Below are 14,225 nucleotides of genomic sequence, written 5' to 3' on the forward strand. Positions count from 1 at the left end.
TCCACAATATCACTGGATTGGGGGTGATAAGCAGTGTGGAATTTTTGTTTTATTCTAAAAATCATTAGGACATTCTGCATTACTCTGCCGGTGAAATGGGAACCTTGGTCTGATTCAATGCTGCGGGGGAGTCCCCAGCGTGTAAACATCTGATACTAAGAATGGTGGAGTTACAGATAGAGAGGCGGGCTGTCAGAGAATGCAGCAAAATATAGATAGTTTGGAGAATTGGGCAGAGAAATGGCAGATGGAGTTCAATCCAGGCAAATGCGAGGTGATGCATTTTGGAAGATCTAACTCGAGAGCAGACTATATGGTCAATGGAATAGTCCTGGGTCCATTGTATCCTGAAGGTGGCAATGCAGGTTGATAAGAGTGGTCAAGAAGGCATACAGCACGCTTGCCTTCATCGGACGGGATATTGAGTACAAGAGTCGGCAGGTCATGTTACAGTTGTATCGGACTTTGGTTAGGCCACATTTGGAATACTGCGTGCAGTTCTGGTCGCCACATTACCAGAAGGATGTGGATGCTTTAGAGAGGGTGCAGAGGAGGTTCACCAGGATGTTGCCTGGTATGGAGAGGGCTAGCTATGAAGAAAGGTTGAGTAGATTAGGATTGTTTTCATTGGAAAGACAGAGGTTGAGGGGAGACCTGATTGAGGTCTACAAAATTATGAGAGGTATGGACAGGGTGGATAGCAACAAGCTTTTTCCAAGAGTGGGGGTGTCAATTACAAGGGGTCACGGTTTCAAGGTGAGAGGGGGAAAGTTTAAGGGAGATGTGCGTGGAAAGATTTTTACGCAGAGGGTGGTGGGTGCCTGGAATGCTTTGCCAGCCGAGGTGGTAGAGGCGGATACGATAGCATCATTTAAGATGCATCTGGACAGATATATGAACGGGTGGGGAACAGAGAGAAGTAGACCTTGGAAAATAGGCAACAGGTTTAGATAAAGGATCTGGATCGGCGCAGGCTGCGAGGGCCGAAGGGCCTGTTCCTGTGCTGTAATTTTTTTTGTTCTTTGTGTTAAGATCTTGGCTGTTGCCTTAGCCGTGTTTGTTCTGGAGGGAAATGCTTCCACCCATTTGAGGGGGGGGGAAAAGGGGACCTTTTTCAGGGGCGTGGAGTGTGCTTTCGTTTTTTTTCAGCGAGAGCAGTAACCAGGGGGCTGTTTGCAGTTTCAGTGCGTGGGAGGAGCTGAACGGGAGCGGTAAGTTTACCTATTTTCTAAAAACTTCCCTTGCAGTTTCAGTGCTTGGGAGGAGCTGAACAGGAGCGGTAAGTTTCCATTTTTTAAAAACTTCCCTTGCAGTTTCAGTGCGTGGGAGGAGCTGAACGGGAGCGGTAAGTTTCCAATTAAAAAAAAAACTTACCTTGCAGTTTCAGTGCGTGGGAGGAGCTGCGTGGGAGCGGCCGAATTGCGCTCTGGGAAGGTGAGAGAACTGATATATTTGGGCAGCGGCTAAACCCGAGACACTACACGTGTAGTGTCTCACACCCGCCCTCTTCCTCTAACCAAAAAAAACTGTTGATAAGGAGCAGCGGACTTCAGATTCTCGGCGGGAGCAGTGGTGAGGGGTTGTTGGGAAGGTAAATGTACCTCTTTAAAACTTTAATGAAAAAAATGAAAATCGCTTATTGCCACGAGTAGGCTTCAAATGAAGTTACTGTGAAAAGCCCCTAGTCGCCACATTCCGGCGCCTGTTCGGGGAGGCTGTTATGGGAATCGAACCGTGCTGCTGGCCTGCTTGGTCTGCTTTCAAAGCCAGCGATTTAGCCCTGTGCTAAACAGCCCCTGTTCAGCAGTATTCAGTAGCTAATCAGCAGTGACCTGATTGCCTGGCAAGGAAAGTGCTCCAATTAGCAGCAGCTGGGAAAAATTTAACTCTTCCTGTGTTGGTGAGTATTGTGATTGGTAAGTAAAGTCTTTTTTTCCAGTCACTTATTAATTATTTGATAGTATAGTTTGTAGTCAGTTAAGGTAAAGGCTAAAAATGGCAGGAGATCCCAGACCTGTGTTATGCTCCTCGTGCTCAATGTGGGAGTTCAGGGACGCGGCCGATGCCCCTGACTCCTTCATGTGCAGGAAGTGTGTCCAGCTGCAGCTCCTGTTAGACCGCATGACGGCTCTGGAGCTGCGGATGGACTCACTTTGGAACATCCGCGATGCTGAGGAGGTCGTGGATAGCACGTTCAGTGAGTTGGTCACACCGCAGGTTAGGATTGCTGAGGAAGAGAGGGAATGGGTGACCAAAAGGCAGAGAAAGAGCAGGAAGGCAGTGCAGGTGTCCCCTGCGGTCATCTCCCTCCAAAACAGGTATACCGTTTTGAATACTGTTGGGGGAGATGACTCATCAGGGGAAGGCAGTAGTAGCCAGGCTCATGGTACCGTGGCTGGCTCTGCTGCACAGAAGGGCGGGAACAAGACTGGCAGGGCTATAGTCACAGGGGATTCAATCATAAGGGGAGTAGCCTCCCGCGTGCTCGTGTCAGGGATGTCTCCGATCGGCTGCAGGACATACTGAAGGGTAAATACTGAAGGTGAACAGCCAGTTGTCGTGGTGCATATAGGCACCAACGATATAGGTAAAAAAAGGGATGAGGTCCTACAATCAGAATTTAGGGAGTTAGGAGATAAGTTGAAAAGTAGCACCTCAAAGGTAGTAATCTCAGGATTGCTACCAGTGCCACGGGACAGTCAGAGTAGAAACTCAAGAATAGTCAGTATGAATACGTGGCTTGAGAGATGGTGCAGGAGGGAGGGGTTCAGATTTTTGGGACATTGCAACCGGTTCTCGGGGCGGTGAGACCATTACAAACCGGATGGTCTACACCTGGGCAGCACTGGAACCAACGCCCTAGGGAGTGCTTTTGCTAAGACTGTTGGGGAGGTTTTAAACTAATGTGGCGGGGGATGGGAACCAGATTAGGAAGTTAGAGGTCAGTAAAGAAGCAGCAACTAACGCCAGTAAGGTACGAGATAATAAACTCAATGTGACTAGGGGGAAGAGTAGACAGGGAAGAGTTGATGAACGCAAAGGGACAGGTGGTCTGAGGTGCATTTGTTTTAATGCGAGAAGTGTAGCAGGTAAGGCAGATGAACTTAGGGCTTGGATCAGTACCTGGGAATATGATGTTATTGGTATTACTGAGACTTGGTTGAGGGAAGGGCAGGACTGGCAACTGAATATCCCAGGGTATAGATGCTTCAGGAGGGATTAGAGAGGGTGGTAGAAGGGGGGGAGGAGTTGCATTACTCCTCAGAGATGATATCACAGCTGTGATTAAGGATTCGAGCACAGAGGCAATATGGGTGGAGCTAAGAAATACGAAGGGTGCAGTAACATTGTTGGGACTTTACTACAGGCCTCCCAAAAGCGAGCATGAAGTAGAGGTACAAATATGCAGACAGATTATAGAAAAATGTCGGAGCAATAGGGTGGTTGTGATGGGAGATTTTAACTTCCCCAACATTGAATGGGATTCGTGTAGTGTTGGAGGTGTAGATGGAGCAGAGTTTGTAAGGAGCATTCAGGAGAGTTTTTTAGAGCAGTATGTAAATAGTCCAACTCGGGAAGGGGCCATACTGGACCTGGTATTGGGGAATGATCCCGGCTAGGTGGCTGATGTTTCAGTTGGTGATTACTTTGGAAATAGCGATCACAATTCCGTAAGTTTTAGAATACTCATGGACAAGGACAAGAGTGGTCCGAAAGGAAGAGTGCTAAATTGGGGAAAGGCAGAGTATAACAAAATTCGGCAGGAGCTAGGGAATGTGGATTGGGAGCAGCTGTTTAAGGGTAAATCCACATTTGAAATGTGGGAGTCTTTTAAGGAAAGGTTGATTAGAGTGCAGGACAGACATGTCCCTGTGAAAATGAGAGATAGAAATGGCAAGATTAGGGAACCATGGATGACAGGTGAAATTGTGAGACTAGCTAAGATGAAAAAGGAAGCATTCATAAGATCGAGGCAACTCAAAACTGATGAAGCTTTGGAGGAATATCGGGAAAGTAGGACGATAATCAAACGCGCAATAAAGAGGGCTAAAAGGAGGCATGAAATATCTTTGGCTAACAGGGTTAAGGAAAATCCCAAAGCCTTTTATTCGTATGTAAGGAGCAAGAGGGTAACTAGAGAAAGGATTGGCCCACTCAAAGACAAAAGAGGGAATTTATGCATGGACTCAGAGGAAATGGGTGAGATTCTTAATGAGTACTTTGCATCGGTATTCACAAAGGAGAGGGACAACACGGATGTTGAGGCTAGGGATGGATGTTTAAATACTCTAGGTCAAGTTGTCATACGGAAGGGGGAAATTTTGGATATTCTAAAAGACATTAAGGTGGACAAGTCCCCAGGACCGGATGGGATCTATCATAGGTTACTGAGGGAAGCGAGGGTCGTAATAGCTGGGGCCTTAACAGATATCTTTACAGCATCCTTGAGCATGGGTGAGGTCCCGGAGGACTGGAGAATTGCTAATGTTTTCCCTTTGTTTAAGAAGGGTAGCAGGGAAAATCCAGGGAATTATAGACCTGTGAGCTTCACGTCAGTGGTAGGTAAACTGTCGGAGAAGATACTGAGGGATAGGATCTATTCACATCTGGAAGAAAATAGACTTATCAGTGATGGGCAGCATGGTTTTGTGCAGCGAAGGTCATGCCTTACAAACCTAATAGAATTCTTTGAGGAAGTGACAAAGTTAATTGATGAGGGAAGGGCTGTAGATGTTATATACATGGACTTTAGTAAGGCATTTGATAAGGTTTCCCATGGCAGGTTGATGGAAAAAGTGAAGTTGTATGGGGTTCAGGGTGTACTAGCTGGATGGATAAAGAACTGGCTGGGTAACAGGAGACAGAGAGTAGTGGTGGAAGGGAGTGTCTCAAAATGGAAAAGGGTGACTAGTGGTGTTCCATAGGGATCCGTGCTCGGACCACTGTTGTTTGTGATCTACATAAATGACCTGGAGGAAGGTATAGGTGGTCTGATTAGCAAGTTTGCAGATGATACAAAGATTGGTGGAGTTGCAGATAGCGAGGAGGACTGTCAGAGAATTCAACAAAATATAGATAGATTGGAGAGTTGGGCAGAGAAATGGCAGATGGAGTTCAATCCAGGCAGATTCGAGGTGATGCATTTTGGAAGATCAAATTCAAGAGCGGACTATATGGTCAATGGAAGGGTCCTGGGGAAGATTGATGTACAGAGAGATCTGGGAGTTCAGGTCCATTGTACCCTGAAAGTGGCAACGCAGGTTGATAGAGTGGTCAAGAAGGCATACAGCATGCTTGCCTTCATCGGACGGGGTATTGAGTACAAGAGTTGGCAGGTCATGTTACAGCTGTATAGGACTTTGGTTAGGCCACATTTGGAATACTGCGTGCAGTTCTGGTCACATCACCAGAATGATGTGGATGCATTGGAGAGGGTGCAGAGGAGGTTCACCAGGATGTTGCCTGGTATGGAGGGGGATAGCTATGAAGAAAGGTTAAGTAGATTAGGATTGTTTTCATTGGAAAGACAGAGGTTGAGGGGGGACCTGATTGAGGTCTGCAAAATTATTAGAGGTATGGACACGGTGGATAGCAACAAGCATTTTCCAAGAGTGGGGGTGTCAGTTACAAGGGGTCACGATTTCAAGGTGAGAGGGGGAAAGTTTAAGGGAGATGTGCGTGGAAAGATTTTTACGCAGAGGGTGGTGGGTGCCTGGAACGTTTTGCCAGCGGAGGTGGTAGAGGCGGGCACGATAGCATCATTTAAGATGCATCTGGACAGATATATGAACGGGTGGGGAACAGAGGGAAGTAGCCCTTGGAAAATAGGAGACAGGTTTAGATAAAGGCTCTGGATCAGCGCAGGCTGGGAGGGCTGAAGGGCCTGTTCCTGTGCTGTAATTTTCTTTGTTCTCTGTTCTCTTTGTTCAATGTAATCGAGCTGTAAATTCATCCATGGGCTATTAACAGGTCGGGTGTGTCTTAATTGTCCTTTCCTGGAGTACCTTTCAGGATTATTCTGTGCGCAGATTAAACAATTCTCAACATAATCACCAGCACAAAGGTCTTAAGTGGACAATGGTGGTTTCTATCCCCTGATGTCTGTATCCGTCATGAAACTGGCAAAATATCTGGTTCCTGTCATGGGTGGGGACCACATAAATTCCATTCTTTAAAATTATATTGTCCTGTACCGTCAGTGAGTCCTTGAATTTGTCGTAGGGGGCTGGGTAGTTTCCGTCTAAGACTTGCTTAAGAGTGTCATCTGCCTTTTGAGCCTGGGCGAAATCTTCGATATTGGTCTGTGAAACCTGGACTGCATGTAACGGTTCACTCTCGGGGGGTTTCCAAAAGTGACCGTGTCATTATCCTGCCTTTGCTGGGGCATCTGCCTTTACTTTACCGGATGGGGAGGAACGATAATGGCTTCTGACTTTGATTATGCCATATGTGCAGTCTTTTCCTGTCTCAAGAATTTGCTTCAATAATGGGGCTGAGGGTAGGGGTTTACCATCAGTGGATATGAATCCTCTAGATTCCCACAGGGGCAGGAATTCTGTCAAACTATTGCAGACATATAAACTGTCCGAATATATATCTGCGAGGGTTGGGAAAGAATCTGGGTGCTGCACTACATGTGCTATTGCTGCGAATTCAGCTGCTTGTGATCCTAAGTGGCCTGGCAATTTTAAAGATATGTCCTCTAATGTGCGTCCCTGTGTGCATCTTCCACATAATTACCGCATCCTGTTATTCTTTTTCCATTGTCAATGGTGGAGAAACCATCTACATCAATTTTTTAAGAGTCATCAGTGGTCGGGGGATTCTGTGTTCTGCTGCCTGCTCATGTGGGTAGTGATTTCGGAATGAAGAGTCTTGTGTGGTGTTTGGCTGCAATGATCTGGCACTCATGTGGGGTTCCTTCATACTGCAGGTTGTCCGCGAAAAATGTGTGGGCCTTTGTCCGTTTAACTGTGATGTCCCTTCCTTGTAATAACAGTGTCCAGCGAGCTGCTCTGATCTGGATGACTGAACCGTCCTTTAACCTACCATCTAACAGGAGCTGCGTTGGGTTCCTAAGTAAAGGACCTTTTCTTTCAGGATCTGGGCTTTTTTCAGGTTGACTTTGCATCTAATTGATTGTAAGAAACCTAGCAATTCGGAAAGAAGCTTAACGTGCTCTTCCTTTGTGTCCGTCTGTAGGGGTAAGTCGTCCACATACTGAATAAGGCTTTTGGGTCGGGAAAATTTGGAAAGTCCGTTGGCCAATTGTCAGTGAAAGATGGAGGGGGAGTTGTGGAAACCTTGTGGGAGACATGTCCACGTATACTGCTGTCCTTGAAATGTGAATGCAAACTTGTATTGACAGGCCTTATCCAAGGGAATGGACCAAAAGCCATTGCTAATGTCCAGCCCAGTAAAGTACTTAGCATGTACTCCCTGCTTCAGCATGGTTTCAGGACTCGTGGCAACGGTGGGAGCTGCTAATGGAGTGACCTTGTTGAGCTCTCGGTAGTCAATGGTCAATCTCCATGAACAGTCAGGTTTCTTTAAGGGCCAAATTACTCCTTGATCTAGTAAGCTATTGATAACTTTTGAAATCTCACACTCTGCTTGGGAAACCGTATTGCTTCTGAGGCTTGGGATCGGGACCTGTAATTATGACTGTGTGGTGAATGTGATTCACACTATATATAGTTGCCAATATCACTCCATGTATATATGTTTGTTATCTACCTGTTGTAAGTTCAATGCTGTATATAGTTGCCAATATAACTCCGTGTATATATGTTCACTATCCACCATTGTAAGTGCAGTTGCACTATCCGACCACCAGGGGGAGTCGCTATGGGAGTACGCGAGAGTTTGTACTGGGCTCCTCCCTTGGCTCTGCCCAGGACTCCTCCCCCTAGGACCGATGTACAAAGATCAGTGCCTTAGAGCCAGCCTGCCAGTTCATCTGAAGTTCAATGACGAATAGGCTGGCTCTGTTGTAAGTGTATTAAAGCCTCTGTTCAGATCCAACTACACGTGTTCGCTGAATTGATGGTTCCATCAATTTAATACACTTAAGAAGCTGCCGAAGTAAAGCATGGAATCCGCTCTAAAACCAGGACGTCTAGAACTCGATCCACAGGATGCAGAGGCGAAAGAAACCTTCTGCCACTGGCTGAAATGTTTTAAGGCCTACCTGGCCGAAATCAGCACCGCTGAAACTACGGAGGAACAAAAGCTCAGCCTACTGCACGCGAGGGTAAGCCACAGAATTTCTACACAAATAAATCCAGCCGGTTCCTACACCGCAGCGCTGGAGATTTTGGACAAAATATATGGTCCCGGTCCATGAACGAAGTCTTTGCCCGCCATGTGTTCACGACTCGCCGACAACGGTCTACTGAAACTTTAGCTGAATTTGCACGCGAGTTGAACAATCTCTCAAATGACTGCAATTACCAGGCCGTAACCGCGGCCGAACATAGGGAGCTTGCTGTGCGGGATGTTTTTGTAGCGGGCCTTCGATCTAGCTATGTACGCCAGAGACTATTAGAAAATGGGGCCCAGGGCTTAGAGACTACCGTAGAGGCTGCTATCACAATGGAAGTTTCCTTCCGCAGCCTCAACTCGTTTCCCGCGGACCCCGCATGGGCCCCCGACCTGAGGACCCCCTAAGTCTGTGCCGCAAGGCCCCCCAGCTAACGCGCTGCCACAGCTGGTCGTCCTACTGTGCCAGTCAACTACTCAAACTATCCAGCTGCTCCAGCTAATTACTCAGCTTCCCCAGCTAGCTACTCAGCTCGCCAAACGAGTTATTCAACTGCTCCAGCCTGCCACTATTCAGCTCCCCAAACCAGTTATTCAACTGCTCCAGCCTGCCACTTCTGTGGACAAAGCCAGCACCCGCGGCAGCACTGCTCAGCCCGATCCGCGACCTGCAACAGCTGCGGGAAGAAAGGCCACTATGCTAGAGTGTGCCTCGGCAGAAGGGCCCCAGCCCTCAACACCCCAAAAACATCGCCCCCAGCACCAGCAGGCCCGCGGGGCCCAAAACGCTGTGGCCTACGCTCAGGCTCCGCCCCCTCCCGCCACGTGCGATTCATGGGGGCCGCCATCTTGGACGCCATCTTCATCACCACCCTCCACATGCGATGCACGGGCCCTAGCTGCATCCCCAGACTCAAACAGCTCATCGGAGGAATACGACCTCCCCGGGCAGTCACCACATGGCCCGCAACTCAGCGCAGTGTTCCTGCATCAAGCTCGCCAGAACGCAGCAGCATCTACTCGACAGGATGCCCGATCGGAAGAATTAGACTCCCCCAGGCACCCACCACGCGGCCCGCAACTCAACGCGGTCACCCTCGACCAATCTCGCTCCAAGCATCTGAGAAATTCGATGACGGAGGTCCAGATCAACGGGTACAACACGTCGTGCCTCTTCAACTCCGGGAGCACAGAGAGCTTCATACACCCAGAGCTGGTAAGACGCTGTTCCCTCCCTATTTATCCCGTCAACCAAACTATCGCCCTCGCTTCGGGCTCCCATTCCATCCAAATCCAAGGCCGCACTACAGCAACACTAACGATTCGAGGCGCTAGCTATTCCAAATTTAAACTGTATGTCTTGCCCGACCTCTGCGCGCCACTCCTCTTAGGCTTGGATTTCCAATGTAACCTCAAGAGTCTCACCCTCAGCTTCGTCGGGCCCCTGCCCCCACTCACTATCTGCAGCCTCGCTACGCTGCGAATCGCCCCCCCTCCTCTCTTCGCCAACCTCACCCCGGATTGCAAACCGGTAGCCACCCGCAGCAGGCGGTACAGCCTGCAGGATAGGGTATTTATCAGAACGGAGGTCTGAAGGCTGCTCAGTGAGAGGATCATAGAGGCCAGTAACAGTCCCTGGAGAGCTCAGGTGGTGGTCGTCAAGACCGGGGAACAATTCCACATGGTCGTCGATTATAGCCAGACCATCAATCGCTTTACGCTCCTAGACGCGTATCCTCTCCCCAGAATTGCAGACATGGTAAACCAGATCGCCCAATATCGGGTATTTTCCATGGTGGATCTGAAGTCTGCATACCACCAGCTCCCAATCCGCCCTGAGGACCGCCACTATACGGCGTTCGAAGCCGATGGCCGCCTCTTCCATTTCCTCCGGGTTCCCTTCGGCGTCGCTAACGGGGTTTCGGTGTTCCAACGAGCAATGGACCGAATGGTATACCAGTACGGGCTGCGGGCCACGTTTCCGTATCTGGATAATGTTACCATCTGCGGCCATGGTCAGCAGGACCACGACGCCAACCTCCACCGTTTTCTCCAGACGGCCCAAAAATTAAACCTTACATATAACAAGGAGAAATGCGTGTTCCGTACAGACTAGCCATCCTCGGCTACGTCGTGGAGAACGGAGTCCTGGGCCCAGACCTCTTAGAACTCCCCCTCCCCCATGGCCCCAAGGCCCTCAAACGGTGCTTGGGGCTCTTTTCGTACTACGCCCAGTGAGTCCCCCAATATGTGGACAAAGCCCGCCCACTCTTCAAGGCCACACTATTTCCGCTGTCTGCTGAGGCGCGCCAGGCTTTCAGCTGCATCAGGGACGACATCGCCAAAGCAGCCATGCGGGCGGTGGATGAATCCACTCCCTTTCAGGTTGAGAGCGACGCCTCAGAGGTAGCGCTAGCAGCCACTTTAAACCAAGCAGGGCGGCCCGTTGCATTTTTCTCCCGTACCCTATCCGCTTCAGAACTCCGACACTCCTCAGTCGAGAAGGAAGCACAAGCCATCATGGAGGCACTACCTCGCAGGTAGGAGGTTCACCCTCATTACCGACCAATGGTCGGTCGCCTTCATATTCGAGAACTCGCAAAGGGGCAAAATTAAAAATGACAAAATTCTTCGGTGGAGGATTGAACTCTCGACCTCCAATTACGATATCAAATATCGACCGGGGAAGCTCAACAAGCCCTCGGATGCCCTATCCTGCGGGATATGCGCCAGCGCGCAAATCAGCCACATAAAAGCCATCCACGATGACCTCTGCCACCCAGGGGTCACCCGGCTCGCCCACTACATCAGAGCCCGAAACCTGCCTTCTCCAACGAGGAGGTAAAAGCGGTCACCAGGGACTGCCCGATCTGTGCGGAGTGCAACCCGCACTTCTATAGACCAGACAGGGCCCACCTGGTCAAGGCTTCTAGGCCCTTTGAACGCCTTGCGATCGATTTCAAAGGGCCACTCCCCTCAACTAACAAAAACATTTACTTCCTTAACATTATCGACGAGTTCTCCCGATTCCCCTTCGCCATCCCATGCCCCGATATGACCTCCCACACAGTCATTAGGGCCCTGCATAGAGTCTTCACCCTGTTCGGTTTTCCCAGCTACGTGCACAGTGACCGGGGTGCGTCCTTTATGAGTGACGAGCTGCGTCAGTACCTGCTCGACAAGGGCATCGCCTCGAGCAGGACTACCAGTTACAACCCCAGGGGGAACGGACAGGTGGAGAGGGAGAACGCGACGGTCTGGAAGACCGTCCTACTGGCCCTCAGGTCCAGGAAGCTCCAAGTTTCCCAATGGCAGGAAGTCCACCCTGACGCGCTCCACGCAATTAGATCCCTCCTGTGTAAGCTACCAACCAAACCCCAAAGGAGAGGCTCTTCATTTTTTCCAGCGGCACTACCATAGGCACTTCCAGCATGGCTGAGGACGCCAGGCCCGTTTCTCCTAAGGAAGCACGTCAGGGCGCACAAAACCGACCCCATTGTTGAAAAGGTGCGCCTGCTTCATTCCAACCCACAGTACGCATTTGTTGAGTTCCCGTACGGTCGCCAGGACACAGTATCCCTCCTGGGCCTGGCACCCGCTGGATCCAGCCCCCCATCTACCCCCACCGAGGAAATCCTTTCCCCGTTCCCTATGCGGCCGCCCCCTTGCACCCCCGATTCTGCGAGCTCACCCCACCAGTCTAGAGCGCCAGCACCAGGCCGCCCCCCCCAGTCTCCATTCGACCAGGTGTAGTATGAGGCTCGGACAAGACTCGCCCCGGAGCCGACAACCGTACCCCAGACCTCGACTCCCGCCCAGCCACTGCAAGAGGCTACAACCCCGGTGCTCCGCAGATCAAAAGACAATTCATCCACCGGACAGACTGACTCTTTGAGCCATCACCCCCGCCGGACTTGATTTTTGTAACAGGGGGTGAATGTGGTGAATGTGATTCACACGATATATAGTTGCCAATATCACTCCATGTATGTATGTTCGTTATCTACCTGTTGTAAGATCAATGCTGTACATAGTTGCCAATATAACTCCGTGTATGTATGTTCACTATCCACCATTGTAAGTGCAGTTGCACTATCCGACCACCAGGGGGAGTCGCTCTGGGAGTATGCGAGAGTTTGTACTGGGCTCCTCCCTTGGCTCCGCCCAGGACTCCTCCCCCTGGGACCGATGTATAAAGATCAGTGTATTAGAGCCAGCCTGCCAGTTCATCTGAAGTTCAACGACAAATAGACTGGCTCTGTTGTAAGTGTATTAAAGCCTCTGTTCAGATCCAACTACACGTGTTCGCTGAATTGATGGTTCCATCAGACTGTTCGCAGAATTTTTCCACAATCGTGCTTGTGCTGGGCGAAGGATGCTTTATGTTTTCTTCGGCCCTCTCTAATCATGTTATCTGTACTAATGGCTTGCAGATCAAAACAATAGTCATCTACTGAGCAAATTCTATGTTCGTAGTCTCGTACTGTGAGCATGGCGGGGGCTCTTGCTGTTCTGACCATTTTCCATACACACTTATTCACAGGGTCAAAGGAAAGGTTGTGTGAGCTCATGAAGTCGATTCCTAAACTGTCCTTTGATGTTTGGGGCAAATCCCCTAAACAAACGGAGTGCGAGGTATTTATGTTTCTGATTTGAATATCTACGGGGGCCGTAATGTATCCCTGCTGTACATGTCCTGTAAATCCAGTAAGAGTGATGGTGTTTATGGTGGGCCATTTGTCACACTGAAACATTGTGGAGGCAAGTGGAGCGGGACCCTCCTGCGTCCCAAAAGGAACTCTACTGGGTGTCCCCGGACTGTGCCTGTAGCTACTGGTCTGCCTGATTTGTCCCAGAGTGTGTCACAGACCCAGGTTGGGGAGTCTGAACACCGTCAATTTGTGCTATTAATCATTGCATTATCGGATCGGGCGCTAATGCTATGTATGGGCCTAACATTGTTCCTAGGTGGGGCGTTCGATTGCTGGTTCTGTCGCTGGTTCGGGGGGGGGGGTGATGCATTCGTGGGCGTAATGTCCCTTTCGTCTACAATTATACGAACCTCGTGGTGCCTGTGCTCGGGGGGGGGGGATGACCTTCATTTCAGCCCTCATTTACCCTTGCGGGGTCCTGAATGCGGGTTCATATTCGCTTCTGCCGTCTCCTGATCTGCCTTTCTTTGTAGGGATTGTTCCCAAGCTCTGGAAGGTCTCTTTAAAACCCAAACTTCATTATGTGTGGTGTCTGCGGGATCGTAATTTACACAGGCTTTTTGGCCTGCTTCTGTGGCGTGGGAGAGTGAAGTACGAGCCCATTTAGTTGTGTTGTCGTTATCTAAGTTTGTGTGGTTCAATTCCCCAAATACTGCTTTAAAATAGAACAAAGAAAATTACAGCACAGGAACAGGCCCTTTGGCCCTCCCAGCCTGCGCCGATCCTGATACTTTATCTAAACCTGTCGCCTATTTTCCAAGGTCTACTTCCCTCTGTTCCCCGCCCGTTCATATATCTGTCCAGATGCATCTTAAATGATGCTATCGTGCCCGCCTCTACCACCTCCGCTGGTAAAGCGTTCCAGGCACCCACCACCCTCTGCATAAAAAACTTTCCATGCACATCTCCCTTAAACTTTTCCCCTCTCACCTTGAAATCGTGACCCCTTGTAATGGACACCCCCACTCTTGGAAAAAGCTTGTTGCTATCCACCCTGTCCATACCTCTCATAATTTTGTAGACCTCAAATCAGGTCCCCCCTCAACCTCCGTCTTTCCAACGAAAACAATCCTAATCTACTCAACCTTTCTTCATAGCTAGCACCCTCCATACCAGGCAACATCCTGGTGAACGTCCTCTGCACCCTCTCTAAAGCATCCACATCCTTCTGGTAATGTGGCGACCAGAACTGCACGCAGTATTCCAAATGTGGCCTAACCAAAGTCCTATACAACTGTAACATGACCTGCC

The 14,225-nt window shown here is 49.6% G+C and overlaps 1 protein-coding gene across 8 annotated transcripts in view; it reads right to left on the bottom strand.

The window, feature by feature from the left end:
* The window catches only part of LOC119955427 (zinc finger protein DPF3-like), a 402,756-nt gene that overhangs the window by 350,612 nt on the left and 37,919 nt on the right, over positions 1 to 14,225 (bottom strand). The gene's annotated exons all lie outside the window — the stretch shown is intronic.

This window comes from Scyliorhinus canicula, chromosome 2 (assembly GCF_902713615.1).
Source record: "Scyliorhinus canicula chromosome 2, sScyCan1.1, whole genome shotgun sequence".
NCBI lineage: Eukaryota > Metazoa > Chordata > Chondrichthyes > Carcharhiniformes > Scyliorhinidae > Scyliorhinus > Scyliorhinus canicula.